This window comes from Protopterus annectens, chromosome 5.part0 (assembly GCF_019279795.1).
Source record: "Protopterus annectens isolate FY-2018-M chromosome 5.part0, PAN1.0, whole genome shotgun sequence".
NCBI classification, from domain to species: domain Eukaryota; kingdom Metazoa; phylum Chordata; order Ceratodontiformes; family Protopteridae; genus Protopterus; species Protopterus annectens.
In genome coordinates, this window is record NC_056735.1 from 524,112,252 (window position 1) to 524,130,147 (window position 17,896).

Below are 17,896 nucleotides of genomic sequence, written 5' to 3' on the forward strand. Positions count from 1 at the left end.
TACTGTACATGTGGGAGTTTCACCTGTACTCTTTCCCTGTGTTCATTCCTACAATTCACCTGTGTGTCCCTATTCAATACATACACTTCCCCTGAGTGATCATTTTACATGGCAGTCCCATGTCCTGTTACAGATCATTAACATAGCTTCAGTACAGAATGGCAGGAATGGGATATCACAATACTTTGCCCTGTAAGTACACTGTCCTGTACTGTGTTTGACCATATAATTCAAATTCATACCGCTCAACTGTCCAGATATCCCCAGGATGTGTAGATGTTTTCCTTAACAAATATGTGGCTTTCTGCAGTATCACTGGGATGGTCTCTGGACTGGTGTGAATTACATACATTTGAGTGCATACCTCTCAAATGTCTTGATCTGTGCAGAATGTCCAGTTTTTGTCTCATATTTGTGATCTTTTCCTCATAACATTTCTCCTGGCAAATCATTGGCATGTCATTGTAGAGTGCAGCCAGAAACTGATGACTGACATTTGAGTTAAAACTTCATGCTCTTCAGACAGTTCATGCTAATGTACAACCAATATATTATATCAACTTCCTAAGTTTGTCAGTGCAACATTAAAAATCTGTCCCTATTTCTGCCCCCCCCCCCCATTACAGCTTTGTCTACATTTCTTGGTCTAAGAGGTTGTGAGTGTTACATTCTAACACATTCCTATGTGACATCTATAAAAAGCCACAAACAACAAAACTGGTAAAAAACAAACAAGCAAAATGGCTGTATTCTCCTCGTAGAAAGTTTTATTCTGTGAGTGCTTTCGTTTGAATCAATTTCCAAACTTCTTCAGACAATTCTTCTATTTGATGCAGTAGTTTTTATCCACATTCTAATAAAAACGTCATCAACTCAATCAACACATTAAGAATGCAATTAATAAAATATTAAAGATACACATCCTAAATTACATTCACATTACTAAGCTGTGAATTAGTAAATAATATTAAAAAGCCATGAAAAAAATCATTAAATATATTACATTAAATTAGAATTTAATGATAATTAAAATTTCCAAATGGTGGATATAAAAGATTTGTACACCGTAATCCCACAGGATCTGGGTTTAGATTGGGTTAGAAATCTACTCACCATAAAAGGAGTTGAGAATAATGAAGTATATGTCTTAGAAACGTTATTACAATTAGTTCTCTATAACAACTATATGCTGTTTAATGGTCAAATATATAGACAAACATCGGGTGTCGCTATTGGCTCACCCTGTGGGGGCAGTTTTGCCAACTGTGTATTGGCGTATTGGGAGCATACATTTCTGTTTAAAAATCAACTTTTTCCAAGAACATACGACCTGGTATAGTAGATACCAGGATGATATGTTCTTTATCTGGAAAGGAGATGTTACTTCTATCTTACCTTTCATTGCAGGAATTAAAAAATTAACTAACTTCTTGGATTCCACTTTTCAGTTTGAAATTGAAGCTATTAATTTTTTGGATGTTCTGATATCAAAAGATAAAATTAATAATAGATACAAGATGGTTATATACAGGAAACCCACCTATTCAAATATATTTTTGCATTTCTCTAGCAGCCATCCCTTTCATCAGAAGAAAGCAGTAATGAAAGGGCAGATAGTAAGGGCTGCAAGTATGGTCTCTGATGACTTTCATACAGAATGTAGCCTACTTAGAAATATGTTTAACAGTAGAGGATATCCAATAAGTGTATTTGATCAAATTTGTAGAGAAATAGTAACAAAAAGCAATACTCGACATTTTAAGCCCATTTTAACTAAGGGCTACAATATCATAGCAGATACATTTGACAATAACATCACTGTTAATAATAAAGCAGTTAATATAGGCCCTATGTTTTTAACAACATATTCTAAGGATGCAATAATTGTTTCAAGTATATTGTATAAGAATTGCGTTTTAATCACAGAAGACATGCATATAAACAAAAAGTTTGAAACAACTTTATGGATAACATACAGACATGGGCAGAATTTAAAGGACCTATTAGAATTGCAAAATAGTGTAGTGATAAGAAGTGGAGGCATGTCGAAGTGTAGGTGATGCCATCAATGCCGATACATATTAACTGGCAAAATTAACATTATGGATAGAGAATATCAAATAAGCAGGAAATACAAATTGTTTATGTGGCATTATGTCAACAATGCCAGTCCTTTTGTATCGGGAAGACAGACAGAACATTGAGACAAAGAATATATGAGCATGTCTATCATATTAATAAAGGAAATACAACTAATGCGTTGGCTAGGCACATATTGGAATATCCCACTCATAGATTCCATTTTACCATTTTACACCAGGAGCAATATAATAAAAGAGGGGGGCCATGAGCACTAAAGTTAGAGGAAAATGAGCTTCTATGGCAGATTCAAACTTTTGCACATATCTTTCCAGGCCATAATAATATGCCGCTATTATTTGCACTTTGAAACTTAAGCAATTAGATAGGTGAATGTTTTTCACCTTTAAAAGCTTAAGGATATGCATTTGGAGGATTGTTGGTTGGTTCTTAACGTTTTTCTTGGATAGTCATGGTTTTTAATTTATAGTAAGGAAATTAATATATTTAATGATTTTTTCATGGCTTTTTAGTATTATTTACTAATTCACAGCTTAGTAATGTGAATGTAATTTCTTAATATGTTGATTGAGTTGATGACGTTTTTATTAGAATGTGGATAAAAACTACCGCATCAAATGGAAGAATTGTCTGAAGAAGTTTGGAAATTGATTCAAAGGAAAGCGCTCACACAATAAAACTTTCTACAAAGAGAATACAGCCATTTTGCTTGTTTGCTATGTGACATCTATGCCAAATATGTCCCTATTACTGGTTATTTGTGCTCTCATTAAGCTGGCCTCTGTACAGATGTGTTGCACTAACAGACTGACCGCTATTTATAAAACCCCTGGTGATCATTGTGGTATTGTGTGCAAATCCACACACCTCAGGTGCTCCCCCTTACACAAATTGCTATCTGCATTCACTTATAAAGTTTCACAGCAGGCAACACTGTTGCGAGCTGCAAAACATAGCTTAGGGGCACCGTGCCTCATTAATATGCATTGTGCATTACTGCACACTGTGCACCATCACACAAACATGTAAACTCCATGTAGGCTCTGTGTAAAGCCTACACAGATTTTATTGCATCCAGGGGAATGAATATTAATGTACTAGTGAAGCCCATAAATAAAACACATTGTTCATTTAGTCTTCACTCCCAGCTGTAGGACTCACACAGTTAAATCTCCTCAGGATATTGATATCAATATTGATATCAATATTGATATTAATATTAATTTTTTTGGTCCCCTTGGACCTCATTTTTACAGTCCTGTCCCCAGTACCCAACATCCATGCCAGGTCTGTCAGATGCTCTCTAACTCCCCCAGACTACTCCTCTTTTGTTTTGGTTAGGGTTGGTCATGGATCCATGGATCCTGAGGATGTCTTGGGGGAGTGGCTCATCTGTGCTTCCATCCAGGGTGATTTATTTATTTTTATGACCTACCCACTTTCCTTATCTATCACCATGCTCATTGTTTTTATATCTAACTTCTCTCTTTAGACCACACCACTCTTATTAACCATATCAATGACCATCCTCCCACCTTGGATGGACATGTCCATCCCTTCCCTGCCACTCTGCCAGTCATGCGAGTCACTAATAGAACCCTGGTCAGCTGGGCAATATTGATATCATTATTATTATTATTATTATTATTATTATTATTATTATTATTATTATTATTATTATTAGGAGATGCAGTATGAAGGAGAAGAATTTAACATGTGCAGTGTATTTGCATGTATACAATATGCAGATTAAAAATTATATTTCTATAATATTATACAATATTCGCATGGTGCAACATATTACGTTCTTAGATGGTCTCAGTCTCAATGTATGGCAGCCAAAAAAATGAAATTGTTCTATTTTCTTCTCTACACTTACATTATATCACATTATTGCAGTTATTTAATAAGGTACAGTGACAAGCATTTGCAGTCATGCTATAAGAAACAGTATTGTCTGTAATAAACAGTTCCTTTTAGAGGCATTGCTTATTTGCTTTCTCTCTTATTTCAGCAGTATGGTTCAAATTAGAAGGTACAGCCGAACTCAGAATATTAAAATTTAGTTGTGTTATAGTCAGATGCCCAAGATCTGTGTAATCTACACACACATTGAAGATGTATTGTTCAATAAGCAAATCTTGATAAACATTTTGAGATTCTAACCAGAAGGATTGTAAGGTAGAACCTTTTTTAGTTTCATACAGCCCTGATTACTTGGAGAGATACCAGCTATCAAGATATTATACTGTTGTCAGTCACAGAAAATACACATTAAGTACTCAGCCAAACAGTCAGATATATTCATCTATATATTCTTCTTTACCAAAAGATCAGGCAAAAAAATCATTTTCTTCCAAAAGAGTACATATTTCTGGTGTATACACAGTCAAAGGAATTCACATTTAGATAATGATTGAGAGGGGTGCAAGGCTTACCTATGGCATACCTCTCAACTGTACAGATTTTCACAGAATGTCCAGATTTGTGCCTCATATTTTTGGTCCATTTTTCATATAATTGTGGTTTTCTGGCAAATTAATGACAAATCATTAAAGATTGAAATTAGAAAAAAATGACAGATATTTGAGCTTCAGACTATACACCCTTTAGAAAATCCTTGTTAATGCAAAATATGTTATTCTATCAACTTTCTAAGTTTGTAAGAGCAGTATTTAAAAATTGTCCTTATTTTTAGGCCTCTGTCCCACTTTTATTTATGGCTTTGTCCAGATTTCTTGCTGTAACAGGTTGAGAGGTATGGCAGGTTTCATACTACAATACTTACCCAAGGGCATGTGTCATATTTTTGGAATCTACACAAACAACCTTCATGCATTGGTGTTGGTGGATTTTTTTGTCTGTCTGATGCAGAAACATACACACTAAGAGATTATTGAATAACCATACAAATGCAAAGGAGGATCCGGACATTTGCAATCAGAGGAGGCTGTCTGTTGAGGAACAAGCCTTATGAGGAGGACAGCCAAGCTGCAGTATGATAGGATAAGATATGCTTTGCTTTTAAAGCCTGTCATGTATTGGATGGTAAGTGGACTGTGCAGGACATCAGGACCTGTATAAATGAAGGAGCTATGATGTGTCTTCCCATTTCATTACTGTTATGTTGAATAACCACATACCAGGTGTTATGTTCTACAGCACAGAAATTCAAAGCTCCAAGCACTCACCCATAAGCAACAGGCAGCTATGAAATAACAACAAAGTCAAAACTGAAGAATGTAAAAACAAACACCAGGAACCGACTCCACTCTGCAGTTAGTTGAGACAATAAGTTTAATGCGGAGTAAGTTGCACTCTCCATGTGCGGCAAACAGTACAAAAAACAAACAATGAAATTAAAATTAAGTGCTTTTCGTCCGGATGTTATCCGGACTTCTTCAGATATCATCTCTAACATCCGGACGAATAGCGCTTAATTTTAATTTCATTGTTTGTTTTTTGTACTATTTGCCGCACGTGGAGAGTGCAACTTACTCTGCATTAAACTTATTGTCTCAACTAACTGCAGGTTGGAGTTGGTTCCTGTTGTTTGTTTTTATGTTCTTTAACCATGAAATAGCCTCATTCTGCAATACAGCCATTGCAAAATGCTGCAGTAACTAAACCATGGTTAACCGGGAATACATTACAGTAGGCTCATTGCATGATAGTAATGAGTGACTGTTGGTAAATAATGACGAATATGACCAAGTAACCTTAGACACAGTTGTAAAACAGATGCATACTATTATGAAAAAAATGGAGCCTTAGGCCACTGTTAACGCAAAATTCCATTTGTGCATAAGAAAGAAGTAGGATTACTCTGTATAGTATCACACTGACATGTTCAGCTTCATAAAAAAGCAAAGTCTGATGTAAGTCCAGCCTTTTAAAACATGTTACTGCACAGCACTATCTTATCACAGAATATTACAACAGCCTGGCTTATTTATATGTTGAATCTATCTGGGTCATTTCTCAAATGCATTTCTCTTTTTGCATATTTTATTTTATTTTATTTTATTTTATATTTATTTGTTATCCAGTGTAGAATATTAAACAAGTGGATCATTTCAGGTTGAGCTGCGAAGGGTAAAATAAACAAGATAAATGCAATAAAAAATGAAAGACCAGAAGTTGCAAAATAAGTATACAATTGTTATAACATTGGAGAATTGCAATGCAGATCTTATGATTATAGTTATTAAATATTTATGGATTAAGCGGAATATATACTATGTCCAAAATAAGGGTAGCATTATTTCCTAGGAAGGAAAGTAAGACAAGACAGGGAAAGGAAGGGAGTAAGGATCTGCCCAAAAATTGCTAACTCTATACAGCAGCTAACATATGTATTGCTAATGCAAAAAGCCCAGAATTATTAAAAATATTAAGAGATAAATCAGAGGAAAAAAATACACAAGAAAAACGATAAAAAGTTGTGTTCATTAATATAACAGATCCATGAAAAAATTGTATAGACCAAGAAAATTTGGGGCATTTGGAAAGAGAAGCAACTAAGAAAGTATAAAAATATAAAGGACAAAACATAGAGAGTTTTGACAAGTATAAAAATGAAACATAGACATGGCAAAGAAAGCGAGATCTGTTATGGTGTAATATTTATGTAAAGGAGAAAGACTAACTAATCAGTACAAAAAAACAGCCCCAAAGATATTTGAAGAGAAATATAGACAAAGGCACCCAGGTATGGAAAATTTCACAATACAAAAAAATAAGATTGTAAAGGAGGAATGTAGAACAGAAGATTAGTAAGGCAATAGTTAAATAAATAGAAGCAGAAGTCATGGAATACCTCTGAAGTCAAGGATTTAGTGTTGAAAGTCTGACACAGGTTATGTCACAGCATGATGGTACAATGAGTCGGCAAGCTAAGGAGAAACAGGTGGAGTGGGAGACGTCTAAAGAAGAAATATAGACATGAGAAAGAGAATAAGATTTAATATGGTGCAATATTAATTCAAAGGAGAAAGCAAAACTAATTAATACAAAAAGCAGCACCAAAGATATTTGAAGTGAGATACAGGCAAAGCCATCTGAATATTGAACATTTCACAATACAAAAAAAAAATAAGAAAACAAAGTTGGAAAGTAGAAAAGAGGATTAGTAATGGAGAAGTTAAAGAACTAGAAACTGAAGTTATAGATTACTGCAAAGTGAAGGATTTAGTGTGTAGAAAATCCAACCGTGGTAACATCACAGAATGATGGAACAATGAGTACCCAAAGTAAGGAGAAGCTGGAGGAATGAGAAGCATTTGATCACTTGCATGTGAAGACACCCTGGAGTCTTCAGTAGGAAACCAGTACAAAAGTTCAGTTGGAGTTGCACAGCAAGGGAAGGAGCAGGAGACAGTGGCAACTTAGAAGCAATGTTGTGGGGTGACAGGTCAGTGACTTTCCATAAGAAAAAGCAATTGATGATCCAAGATGCAGCTGAAGGGAGTATGTCACAGGAAGATATTCTGGAACTCTCTGTAGCATGCCCACAAGAAAGAAAGAACAAGGAATGTGTCCTTGGTTTAAAAGAAAATGATCTAAGGGAAGAGTTGCTTGATTTAATAGAGATGGATAGACATAGTAAGATGGTTAAAAATAGATTGCAGAAAGTCAATATGATCTAAAAGGTTAGAAGTCTAATAAAACAAACAAACATGATAATCAATACTATTAACAGAAATTAATGTGATATAACAGAATTAAATAGGATATATTACTGTACAACTAGAGCAATAATAGTCATAGAATGGGTGAACTGTACATCAGCAGTTGAAGATTGAATGTTCTCCAGCAGGGTATTAATGTACATGTAATGCCCACTGAAAATGAGTCTGCCACTTCACAGCAGCATATCAGGCTGCCATGGAGAACAGACAGAAAAAAAAATAACAGGCTTCATTATTTTATGCTCACTAAGCAGCGCATTAGCTGTTTAGTGAGTGCAAAAGAAAAAAATTTTAATAAAAAATTGTGTGTGTGTGTGTGTGTGTGTGTGTGTGTGTGTGTGTGTGTGTGTGTGTGTGTGTGTGTGTGTGTGTATGTGTGTGTGTATGTGTGTGTTTATGTCTGTGTGTGAGTGTGTGTGTATGAGTGTAAGAGAGAGAGAGATTGATTGGGCTATAATTTTACACTCGCTAGGCAAGACTTTTGCTGTTTAGCAAGTGTAAAAAATAAAACAGAAATAAAGTGTGAGTGTGTGTGTGTGTGTGTGTGTGTGTGTGTGTGTGTGTGTGTGTGTGTGTGTGTGTGTGTGTGTGTGTGTGTGTGTGTGTGTGTGTGTGTGTGTGTGTGTGTGTGTATGTGTGTGTGTGAGAGAGTGAGTGAGAGTGATCAAGCAGCTTTCCCTTGGCAGCATCAGTTAAGAGATTTCCATACCTCTCGACCATACCTCTCAACATCTTAGTATAAGAAATCTGGACAGAGACACAAATAATGGGGGAACAAAGGACTGAAAATAGGGACTGATTTTAAATATTGCTCTCAAAAACTTAAAGTTGCAAGAATACAAGGTTTCTGTTAGCATGCATTTTCTGAAGTAGAGATGTGGCTGTATGTGTGTGTGTGTGTGTGTGTGTGTGTGTGTGTGTGTGTGTGTGTGTGTGTGTGTGTGTGTGTGTGTGTGATGACTACTGGCAGCAGCAGCAGTAAAGAGGTTTGCATACCTCTGGACCTTTCAGCTCTAGAAATCAGGATAAAGCCTAAAATAAAGGGGGAACAAAGGCTCTAAAATAGAAACAGATTGTAATTATTGCTATTATAAAATTACAAAGTTCATTAAGTAAAGGATTTGTGTTAGCATGAATTTTTTGAAGGAAATACAAGTCTGAAACTCAAAAGTATGTCATTATTTAGTGACTTCAATCTCTGATGATTGCCAATGAAGTAAACAATTTAGGAGTAAGGGACCAAAAACTAAAGTAAAAACCTCATAATTTTTTTAAGTGTTATATTTTATTTTGGATGTAAAATGCTTCCTCCAACACCATTAACATATACTACAGCAAGTTTGAAACATTAGGCAGAGCAACTATTTTACATCGAAAATATATTAAAAAAATAGTAATAAAAAATAAGTAAGTAAAACGCAGCAATTTTACAGACAGCCCATTTTCTAAGAGCAATAATGCCCTCCAGCCTGTGTGTTAATGTGCAATTAATGCCTTTCCAGGGGTGCAGAGCCCCGACCCCACCCTGAGTGGGCATTAATTAAAAATGAACACACACCCTGTCGGGCATTATTGCTTGTATAAAGTCTTACCACAAAACCACACGGCAATAACGGAAAAGAAGTGAAGAAATTAAATGCCAACATGGAAGTATCTTATAGAGAAAACTATAAAGCAATTATGACAAGAAGTATCACTGCTAGAAGAGTATAGAAGAGGGAACAGATCAACAAAAATATTTAATAAGATAGACATGACCAGGATCTATTGTACACTATTGGAAATCATAAACTAAAGATATCAGCACAGGCAGAAAAACTTAGAAAATATGCAGATGAATATAAAGAAAAACTACAAAATAAGCAGTTTGTTGATGACCCAAAAAAAGTATATTGAAATGGGAAACCAAGCAAAAGGAATAGAAACACCAACAAAAAAAGAAGAAATAGACACATTTTTGAGAAATATCTATGAAGACCATGGGAATGTAAAAAATATGCTGAATGGATAGAAGTAAAAGAAACAGTAAGAAGTTTAAATGCAGAGGATATGAAATGGGATTAATTAAATTCCAGAAAAAAAAAAAAACAAAATTAAGAAAAGCTCCTAAATGGAAAACTCCAGGCCCAGATGCAATACATAATTTCTGGCTAAAAGTATTAACATCTTTACACAGACATTTAGTCCTGAGTAAGAACTACTTCTATACACATCCCAAACAGACACCAACCTGGTTAACAACAGGAAAAAGGATACGTCTCCTTAAGAGTGAACTTGTAAACCAGTCTAAAAATTATAGCAGCTTGGCCAGATAAATCATCCCCTCTCCTCTTTCACTGGCTATTGTCAGTAAGCACAAAGTTACTATTTTGTAAAGTCACTCCACTTTCAGCTATTTAAATTCATTTGTCCTCTCGCAGTATTCAATCAAGCCAGACTACTGATTACCCCCCATCCAATCTATTTTGCTCTTTTAAAATTAATGGCTCTCCCTTCAGACTTCATTTCCAGTGATGTATACATTTTATAATGGAATTGATACCAACAGAGTTTACAGTCATTTAGAAGAAAACTCAATCATGTCAATTAACAGAAGGGTAAGAAAAGAAAGTCAAAGGATCATTTGTGTTAAATAATATCATAATGAAGAATTGTAAAAAGGAAAAGAATATAATTATGGCATGGATGGATTACAAAAAAGCATTTCACAGCATCCTACTTTTATGAACAAATGAGTGCATACAGATATATAAGTTACACCCTGCATTGATCAATTACATTACAGTGACCATGAAATAGTGGCAAACCACTTTGCAACTTAGCCATAGTAAAAGACAAATTATTATCAGAGATAAAAATTCAAAGGGGAATATTCCAGGATGATTCTTTGGCACTGCTGCTCTTTTGTCTTTACCTGCACCAATTAAGCTGTCTACTTAACAAATTAGGTCATGGTTACAGTTTGGTTCACAGAAAACAAAGAACTATAAAGACTTCCCATCTTCTTGTGGATTATTTAAAACTGTATAGTTCATCAGATGAGGAGCTGAAAGCACAACTGCCAGTGGTCAAAACTGTCTTAGATTATATAAGAATGTCATTTGGTCTTGATAAATGTGCAAAAGCAACCTTTAAAGTAAGAAAGCTGCAGCACCAAGAAAATATCAGTTTGGGACAGGAATGTGTTATAAATGAACTTGAGCAGGAGGGAGTGTATAAATATTTAGGAACTGATGAGGGATCGACAATAAAACATGAACAAATGCAAGCAAAACTCAGCAAGGAATATTTTAAAAGACTAAAATTAATACTGAAAATCACTCTGACATCTAGGAACAAAGTCCAAGCTGAAAAACAATTTGCTCTTCCTGTTCTAATTTACAGTTTTATGGTGATTAACTGTCCCCAAAAGGTATTGGACCAGTTTGACAGAAAAAAAAGAAAAATGTTTCATGCTTATCAAATGATATATAAAAATCAATATATACTAATAATGTGTATTCCACATTCTGAAGGCAGTATGGGCTTCCTAGAAATTGATTACATGTATAGATCTGTAGTCATAGGACTGCATACATATCTGCTGACATCACCATATCCAAACATAGTGAAAGTTTTACAATGTGAGGAGAACAAGATGATAACCCTACAGAAGCATATCAATGTCAAGTAGGAATGGAAATCAAACCTGAAGTAGACAAAAATCAGGCAGCAACTGAATGTGTCAAGAAAAAGAAAAAATATAATGACAAGGATGAGGTGAAATGGCAAGAAATGTGCAAAAGGCACAAATACAGTTGCAAGTACAGAAAACTCCTGAAACAACCTCCTGTCAATCAGGGTATGCTGCAGGAATGGTTAAGGTGAGATAAATTTAAACCAAAAAGATGAAAGATTAATATTGGCAGCCCAGGATAGTGGACTAAGTACACGTTGATTTACAAAGTCCATTTAACACGTCAGAGAAACAGACAAATGCTTATTTTGTAAAACAGAATTGGAAACAGTCGCACATCTTGTTGCTGGGTGCAATACACTAATGGCAAAGGGCCTGTATACTGACAGACATAATAATGTGGCAAGACTGTTGCACTGGGGACTATCCAAACATTATAATATTGAAGTAGCTGAGAAGCACTGGAAACATGAACCACAAAGCATTATAGAGAATAATGAAGGTTATATCACATGAGATCACCCACTACCAACAGTACAAAACATAGATGTGAGAAAACCAGCTATAGTAGTCCATGAAAAGAAGACAAAAGTAACATTGATCATTGAAATTGCCACACCCACTAACTACAGTGTCTTACATACAGAGAGATACAAGGTCATAAAATACCATGATCTGCATGCAGAAATGAAGGCAATGTGTAAAAAGGATAGAATTCCAATAATCATAGGATCAATGGGTCCCATAAAAATAATTTACAATCATATTTATATATGTTATTGATACATGTAACTCCATATGAATTGCAGAACGAGTCAATTCTGATCACATTGCAGGTGGTTTGAAGTGTATTTTGGCTAACATAAAAGACTGAAACAATGCAAATTTCCTTTAATCATACTTTGGCTTAGGAATGGGATCCATTCCTGTCATGGTATTAGAAACCCAAAAGGCTTGCTGAAAGTAAATGAGCTAGATGTTGAACTTGGGAAAAAATATATATAAAAATAGAAGTAAAATTCAGGAAATGTTATGTAGTAATTTCAATCCTAAAGTAATATATAAAATCAGACAGATAAATATCAGCTTTCCTCAGATTTTTTTTCTGAAAGTGAAGAATGCTGAGGCCTTAATCTAAAATTTAGCTGTCTCTTTCTTTAGACTTGCAGTTCTTTTGGTTTTAAAAAGATGGACTGATACACTAATGAGTGCATCTACTCATTAGTTGTATTACTGATAAGCAGATCTGTTGATAAATGTTTCTATTTGCTTTTGTCTCATTATTTTATTCTCCTGTATCAGCTGCCTCCTTTACAAGGTTACAGGTGAACTAGAGACTAACTCACAAGCACTATACATGAGGTAGTGAACTAGTTATAGATGAGCTATGCCCATGACAAGATGCATGTACAAAAACATAGACACACAAACATGACATGCATATACTTACAGGTAATAAAGAGGATCACCAGTACACCTAATATCACTACGATGTGTGGCAAAGCCATTGCATCTGGTGAAATCTCATATGGAGACAAGCAGGGCCTACAGACTCAATACAGAAAGCACTCCAGTTGAGAACCAAACCTAATAAATTGAAGTTGTGTGGCAGCAATGCTAACTGATGCAGCACTTTGCCATCTCTTTGTATATCAGTGCTTATATAAGTTTTAGTTGAAACTTATTATATTTTCTTACTTTGTATTACTGTTGTATTCTCTGGCTGTAGATAAAACGGTCCAATTTTTAAAATTTTTATTATTTATTTCTTTATTTATTTATTTATTTATATTTGTTGCCCATGGTAGAACACTGATCCTAATGGACCATGTTCAGGCTCAACCTTGGGAAGTATAAAACATCACTTAGTTTATGAAACAATAAGCAGTCAAAAGACAGTCATAATACAGCAACCTTGAGAACACCAGCGTAAATTGTGTATGATAATGCAATAACATTTTACAGCACTTAATACACTTTAGTAATAACTTTTTGTAAGAGGTGTAAATGAATTTGAGAGTGCTATATACAGGATAGACTGTATAAGGATAAGATGGGAGTCTATGCACATATGTACTGCAGGAGGGGAGTGGGAGAGGAAAAAAGTTTGGTAGAAGTGTCAGAGGAAGGAATAGAAGAGGTAGGCTGAAGTGTAATGAAGCAGGGGAAGAAGTGTGAATTGAAAGTGAAAGTGAATACAACCACTTAACATGGTTGCCAATAACAAATACAAATAAATTAGTGATATTCTAACAGTTCACCTACCAGAGTTGGACTGGATGAATATGTTCAATGTACTCTACTTAGTGATCTACTTCAAATTTAATTTTCCTAATATTCTTTTATCTGTCTTCAATACACAAGACATTGTTAGCCTATACTAAATGATATAACACAGACTTATTGGACATAGAATGTGGGCACATGGGTTAAAAAAGTTCAGTCTACACTCAACAAAGATAGACACACACACCCGCGCGTGCACGCGCACACACACACACACACACACATGCGCGCATGCACACACACACACACACACACACACACACACACACACACACGCACGCACACACAGAAACTCTTGAAGAAACACAGTTTTAAAATCTGAGGGAGATCTAAAGAGCAGATCCATCAAAACATAACTACCTCTTATATGTTAAATTTAAATAATTAACATTACAAGTTGCAGTGTTTCCTGGAAAGATGTGAACTAGTGCAATAAACACAGAAGTATGTATTATTAACTCTAGGCAGTAATAGACAAAGGTAATGCAAGTTAATGTTGAATTTATATAAGGTACCAGGCTTAACTTTCTTTCTTTTTTTTTTTTTTTTGTTTTTTTGTTTTTTTAATTAAAAAAAACTGTAGCTTCTCTTTTTGCCCAAATTTGAGAACAATATTTTTTGAAAATTCAAGCTACCAAGAAAATAAAAATGTTGTTTCATGTTCTAATAAATTGCCAAGGGATGATGTAGTATCAGCCCTAATCCTGATGTGTTTGTATATAATAAAGATGCTTGAAATGAACCCGTAACTGTTTGTCTGTTTTATGCTGATTGGACGAGTGACAATCATGTTTCTGCATCAGTGACAAAGCACTGAACTTCTTTAGCACACTACTATTTTCAAGCTCAGACCAAGATGTAATTACAGAAATACCTGCCAGCCAATCAGATGTCTGTGCTTTTGCCCTTATTCATAAATGACAGACTTGAAAGTGGCTAATTTTGGCAAGTCATGATTCTTAAAAATACTGTTCTGGATTAAGAGAATAGGATAAAAAGTATTAAATTGCTAGCACTCAGCATAAAAGGTTTAGATTATCATAGGCTGTAAGGCATCTAGAGAAAGATCTTCTTCATTCAATGCTCAAAAATTACAAGCTGAGGCTGGAAGCTGTATTTCTTATGAAAAAACATGGAAAAATGAGGGGCTAACAGAAACTAACAGGGATATAAGCATTATCTGCAACCAGAAACTAACAGAGATATTTGCATTATCTACAAAGAGATCTAGTTCAGTGAAATTTACAAAATGTGTGCCCTATATCTACCTGTCTTTACTACTGCTTAAACTAGTACATCGTTGTAGAACAGAGCGTGTGTTGTAGCTTTAAGAAGCATTTCAAGTGGACGCACATTGATATAAATAGCGAGCACGTTTAAGCAGCAGTGCCATTTTGAGAGAACAGCTAGAGTGCTAACACGTATAAGTGTTGTAGTCAATCTGTTTATAAGTTTAATTTTAGTTACAAAGCCCTAATCCTGATGTGTTTGTATATAATAAAGATGCTTGAAATGAACCCGTAACTGTTTGTCTGTTTTATGCTGATTGAACGAGCGACAATCATGTTTCTGCATCAGTGACAAAATAACATATAGGCCTGATTCCAAAAGACCTGCTCTGGTATAAGTGGGCACTTACACTGAGAGCAGGTCTTTTGGACACTTTCCCCTAGTGTAAGCCTGTTTCTTGATAGGTCATACACCCAAACGAGGCACACACACTGAGAACATGTATTTTGGAATCAGGGCAGATTTTCACTGAGGGCAACTCTTTTGGAATCTGACTCACAAATGTTGCTTTCCATAGTTTAAAAAAGAAAATCAGAGACTATCCAGCATGTGCAAACTTGTCCCTTCTGACATCCATCCCTGTTTTTGCTTCCTGTGTGCCTATATTAACTTTATTTCTGTTACCCCGCCCAGTTCATTCTCACAAATCACTTCATTATCTTAAGACTATATGGATAAAATGAGCTGTTGTCTCATCAGGGAAAAAAAAACAAAAAAAACAACTGTAATCAATATGTAGTCACCATTTCTAACCACTGGCTTCATTATTTTGATTTAGTACCCAGCCTTGCAGATTGTTGTCTTAAAATGCATATGCAAATGCTGATTCTAGAATCAACAGAGCATGTGCAAATGCTGATTCTAGAAAACAGATCCTGAATAACACTGGCACAGAAATGATACAGTGCAGTCATATGCATCTTTTTTAATGAACCTTCCAGTCCTGTCCACCACAAAAATGTGCCCAAGCCAAAACAATTTATTAACATGTATAATAGCCCAGATGTACATGATGGCAGAAAAAAAGAGAAGGTGGTCATCTTGCCGAATCATTTTTTCCTTAGTGATTTGGCAACTCAGCTTAAATTTTTTTTTAAATATCTTTGCTGTGTTCCCCCTGAAGAGAAATTATGAGAATTAAGTTGTCCCATTAGTCACTATGGCTCATGCAGATAGATTAATGTGTCTAATCCTACCCTTGACTACTGAATCCTTAATGTGTACTTCTAATACAGCACAGTAGTGTAAAACAACAAGCATATGTCATACAATTTCAACTAAATGTTCTATTCTTCTTTGCAGCCTTACACAATACTTCAGTGTCTGTAAATTGTTTTACTTTGCAGTTTTTTTTTGGTAGCTAAATCTAACCAGACTTATCATCCCCAAAGTAAGCAGTTCTTTTGTAAAATCAATAAGACTTGTCACTATGCATTACAGTATTTACTACTATTCATGATGTACAAAATATATTCATAGGTCCATTTAAAATAAACAGTTATCATCTACTCCACTTTAATTCCACTGTACAACCTCTCCCTAAATATGTAGCAACTATCACTAACTAGAACACACCAAACTCTCACAAACACTAGCTGTGCATCCAAGCTCAGGTATATATTCTGCACTGAACATAGACCTTATATATCCTAAGGACCATCTGTGTAATTGGGCAAAACCTTAAAAATAATTCAGTTTATCATTGACTGCATTAGAAACAAACTCCATGAACTTCTGGCCTGGATTACAATATACAAAACAAACACTCATTTTCCATTTAAAACCCAACTGAAACTACTTATAGCAAACAGTGCTATTACTCTGATAGATTATTACCTTCACAGGATGACCGAGATAATAATTAATAGATAAGGAAAACCAAAAATAATATGATCTGAGCAATATACATTAACAATCATCTAATGGTAAAACTACATACACAACCATTAGATAACACTATGGACAACTTAAGTATAAAAAAATAAAAAAAACAGCTTGTCACTCAGTGCGTATTCCTATAGCAAGATGCATCCTATATTACGAAAACTCATTAGCGTGCCAAAAACATCACCCATAAAACATTTATATATAGAGACTTTAAATCCTGCATCATCCGCTCTTCAGAGGATTCTATATCAATGTTGCGCTATTTATTCACAAAAGTCACACTAAGTCACACAACATGTGATGCAGTTATAAATACAAAGAAAACATTAGACTGGATTTAAACTAACTATCTGTAAAATGTTATCACCATGGGTGCCGTAAGTCCAGCTCAACAATCTGGTTAGCCCCTCTGACTTGCTAGATATATATCTGTTAAAAAGTGATACCAGAAACCTTGCCAATGACAGTATAATAGAATACTTACTAGTGATTAACTGAGCTCCTTTTACAATGCACCATCGATTGATGAGGCATTGAGTTCTAACCACATCACCCTTAATACCAGTTATAAACCAGCCACATCAAGGCAGAATAACCTAAGTAGGAAATTACCTAAATGACACATGAAATAATATCAGATGTGAGGGAAACTATGTCAAGTAGGAATCATAAATGGCCAATTTAAACAATCACTTTACTCTGCAAATGTGAAATCGATTCTAACAGATACCTCTCCTGATAAAGAATGGAAAAGACAATGCAGCTATAGCTTCTCTAACTATAATAAAGGAAACATGAACATATTTTGGTAAAGCATGAACTGCATACTAGCAAAAATTAAGTCTCCCATAGTCAGACCTGTACAACTTGCAGAACATTTTGGCAAATGCTCACCTTCTATTACTTGCAAATCATTTATGTTACTGTACCCCAGACTGCAGCTATATATTCCCTTAACCATACCTCA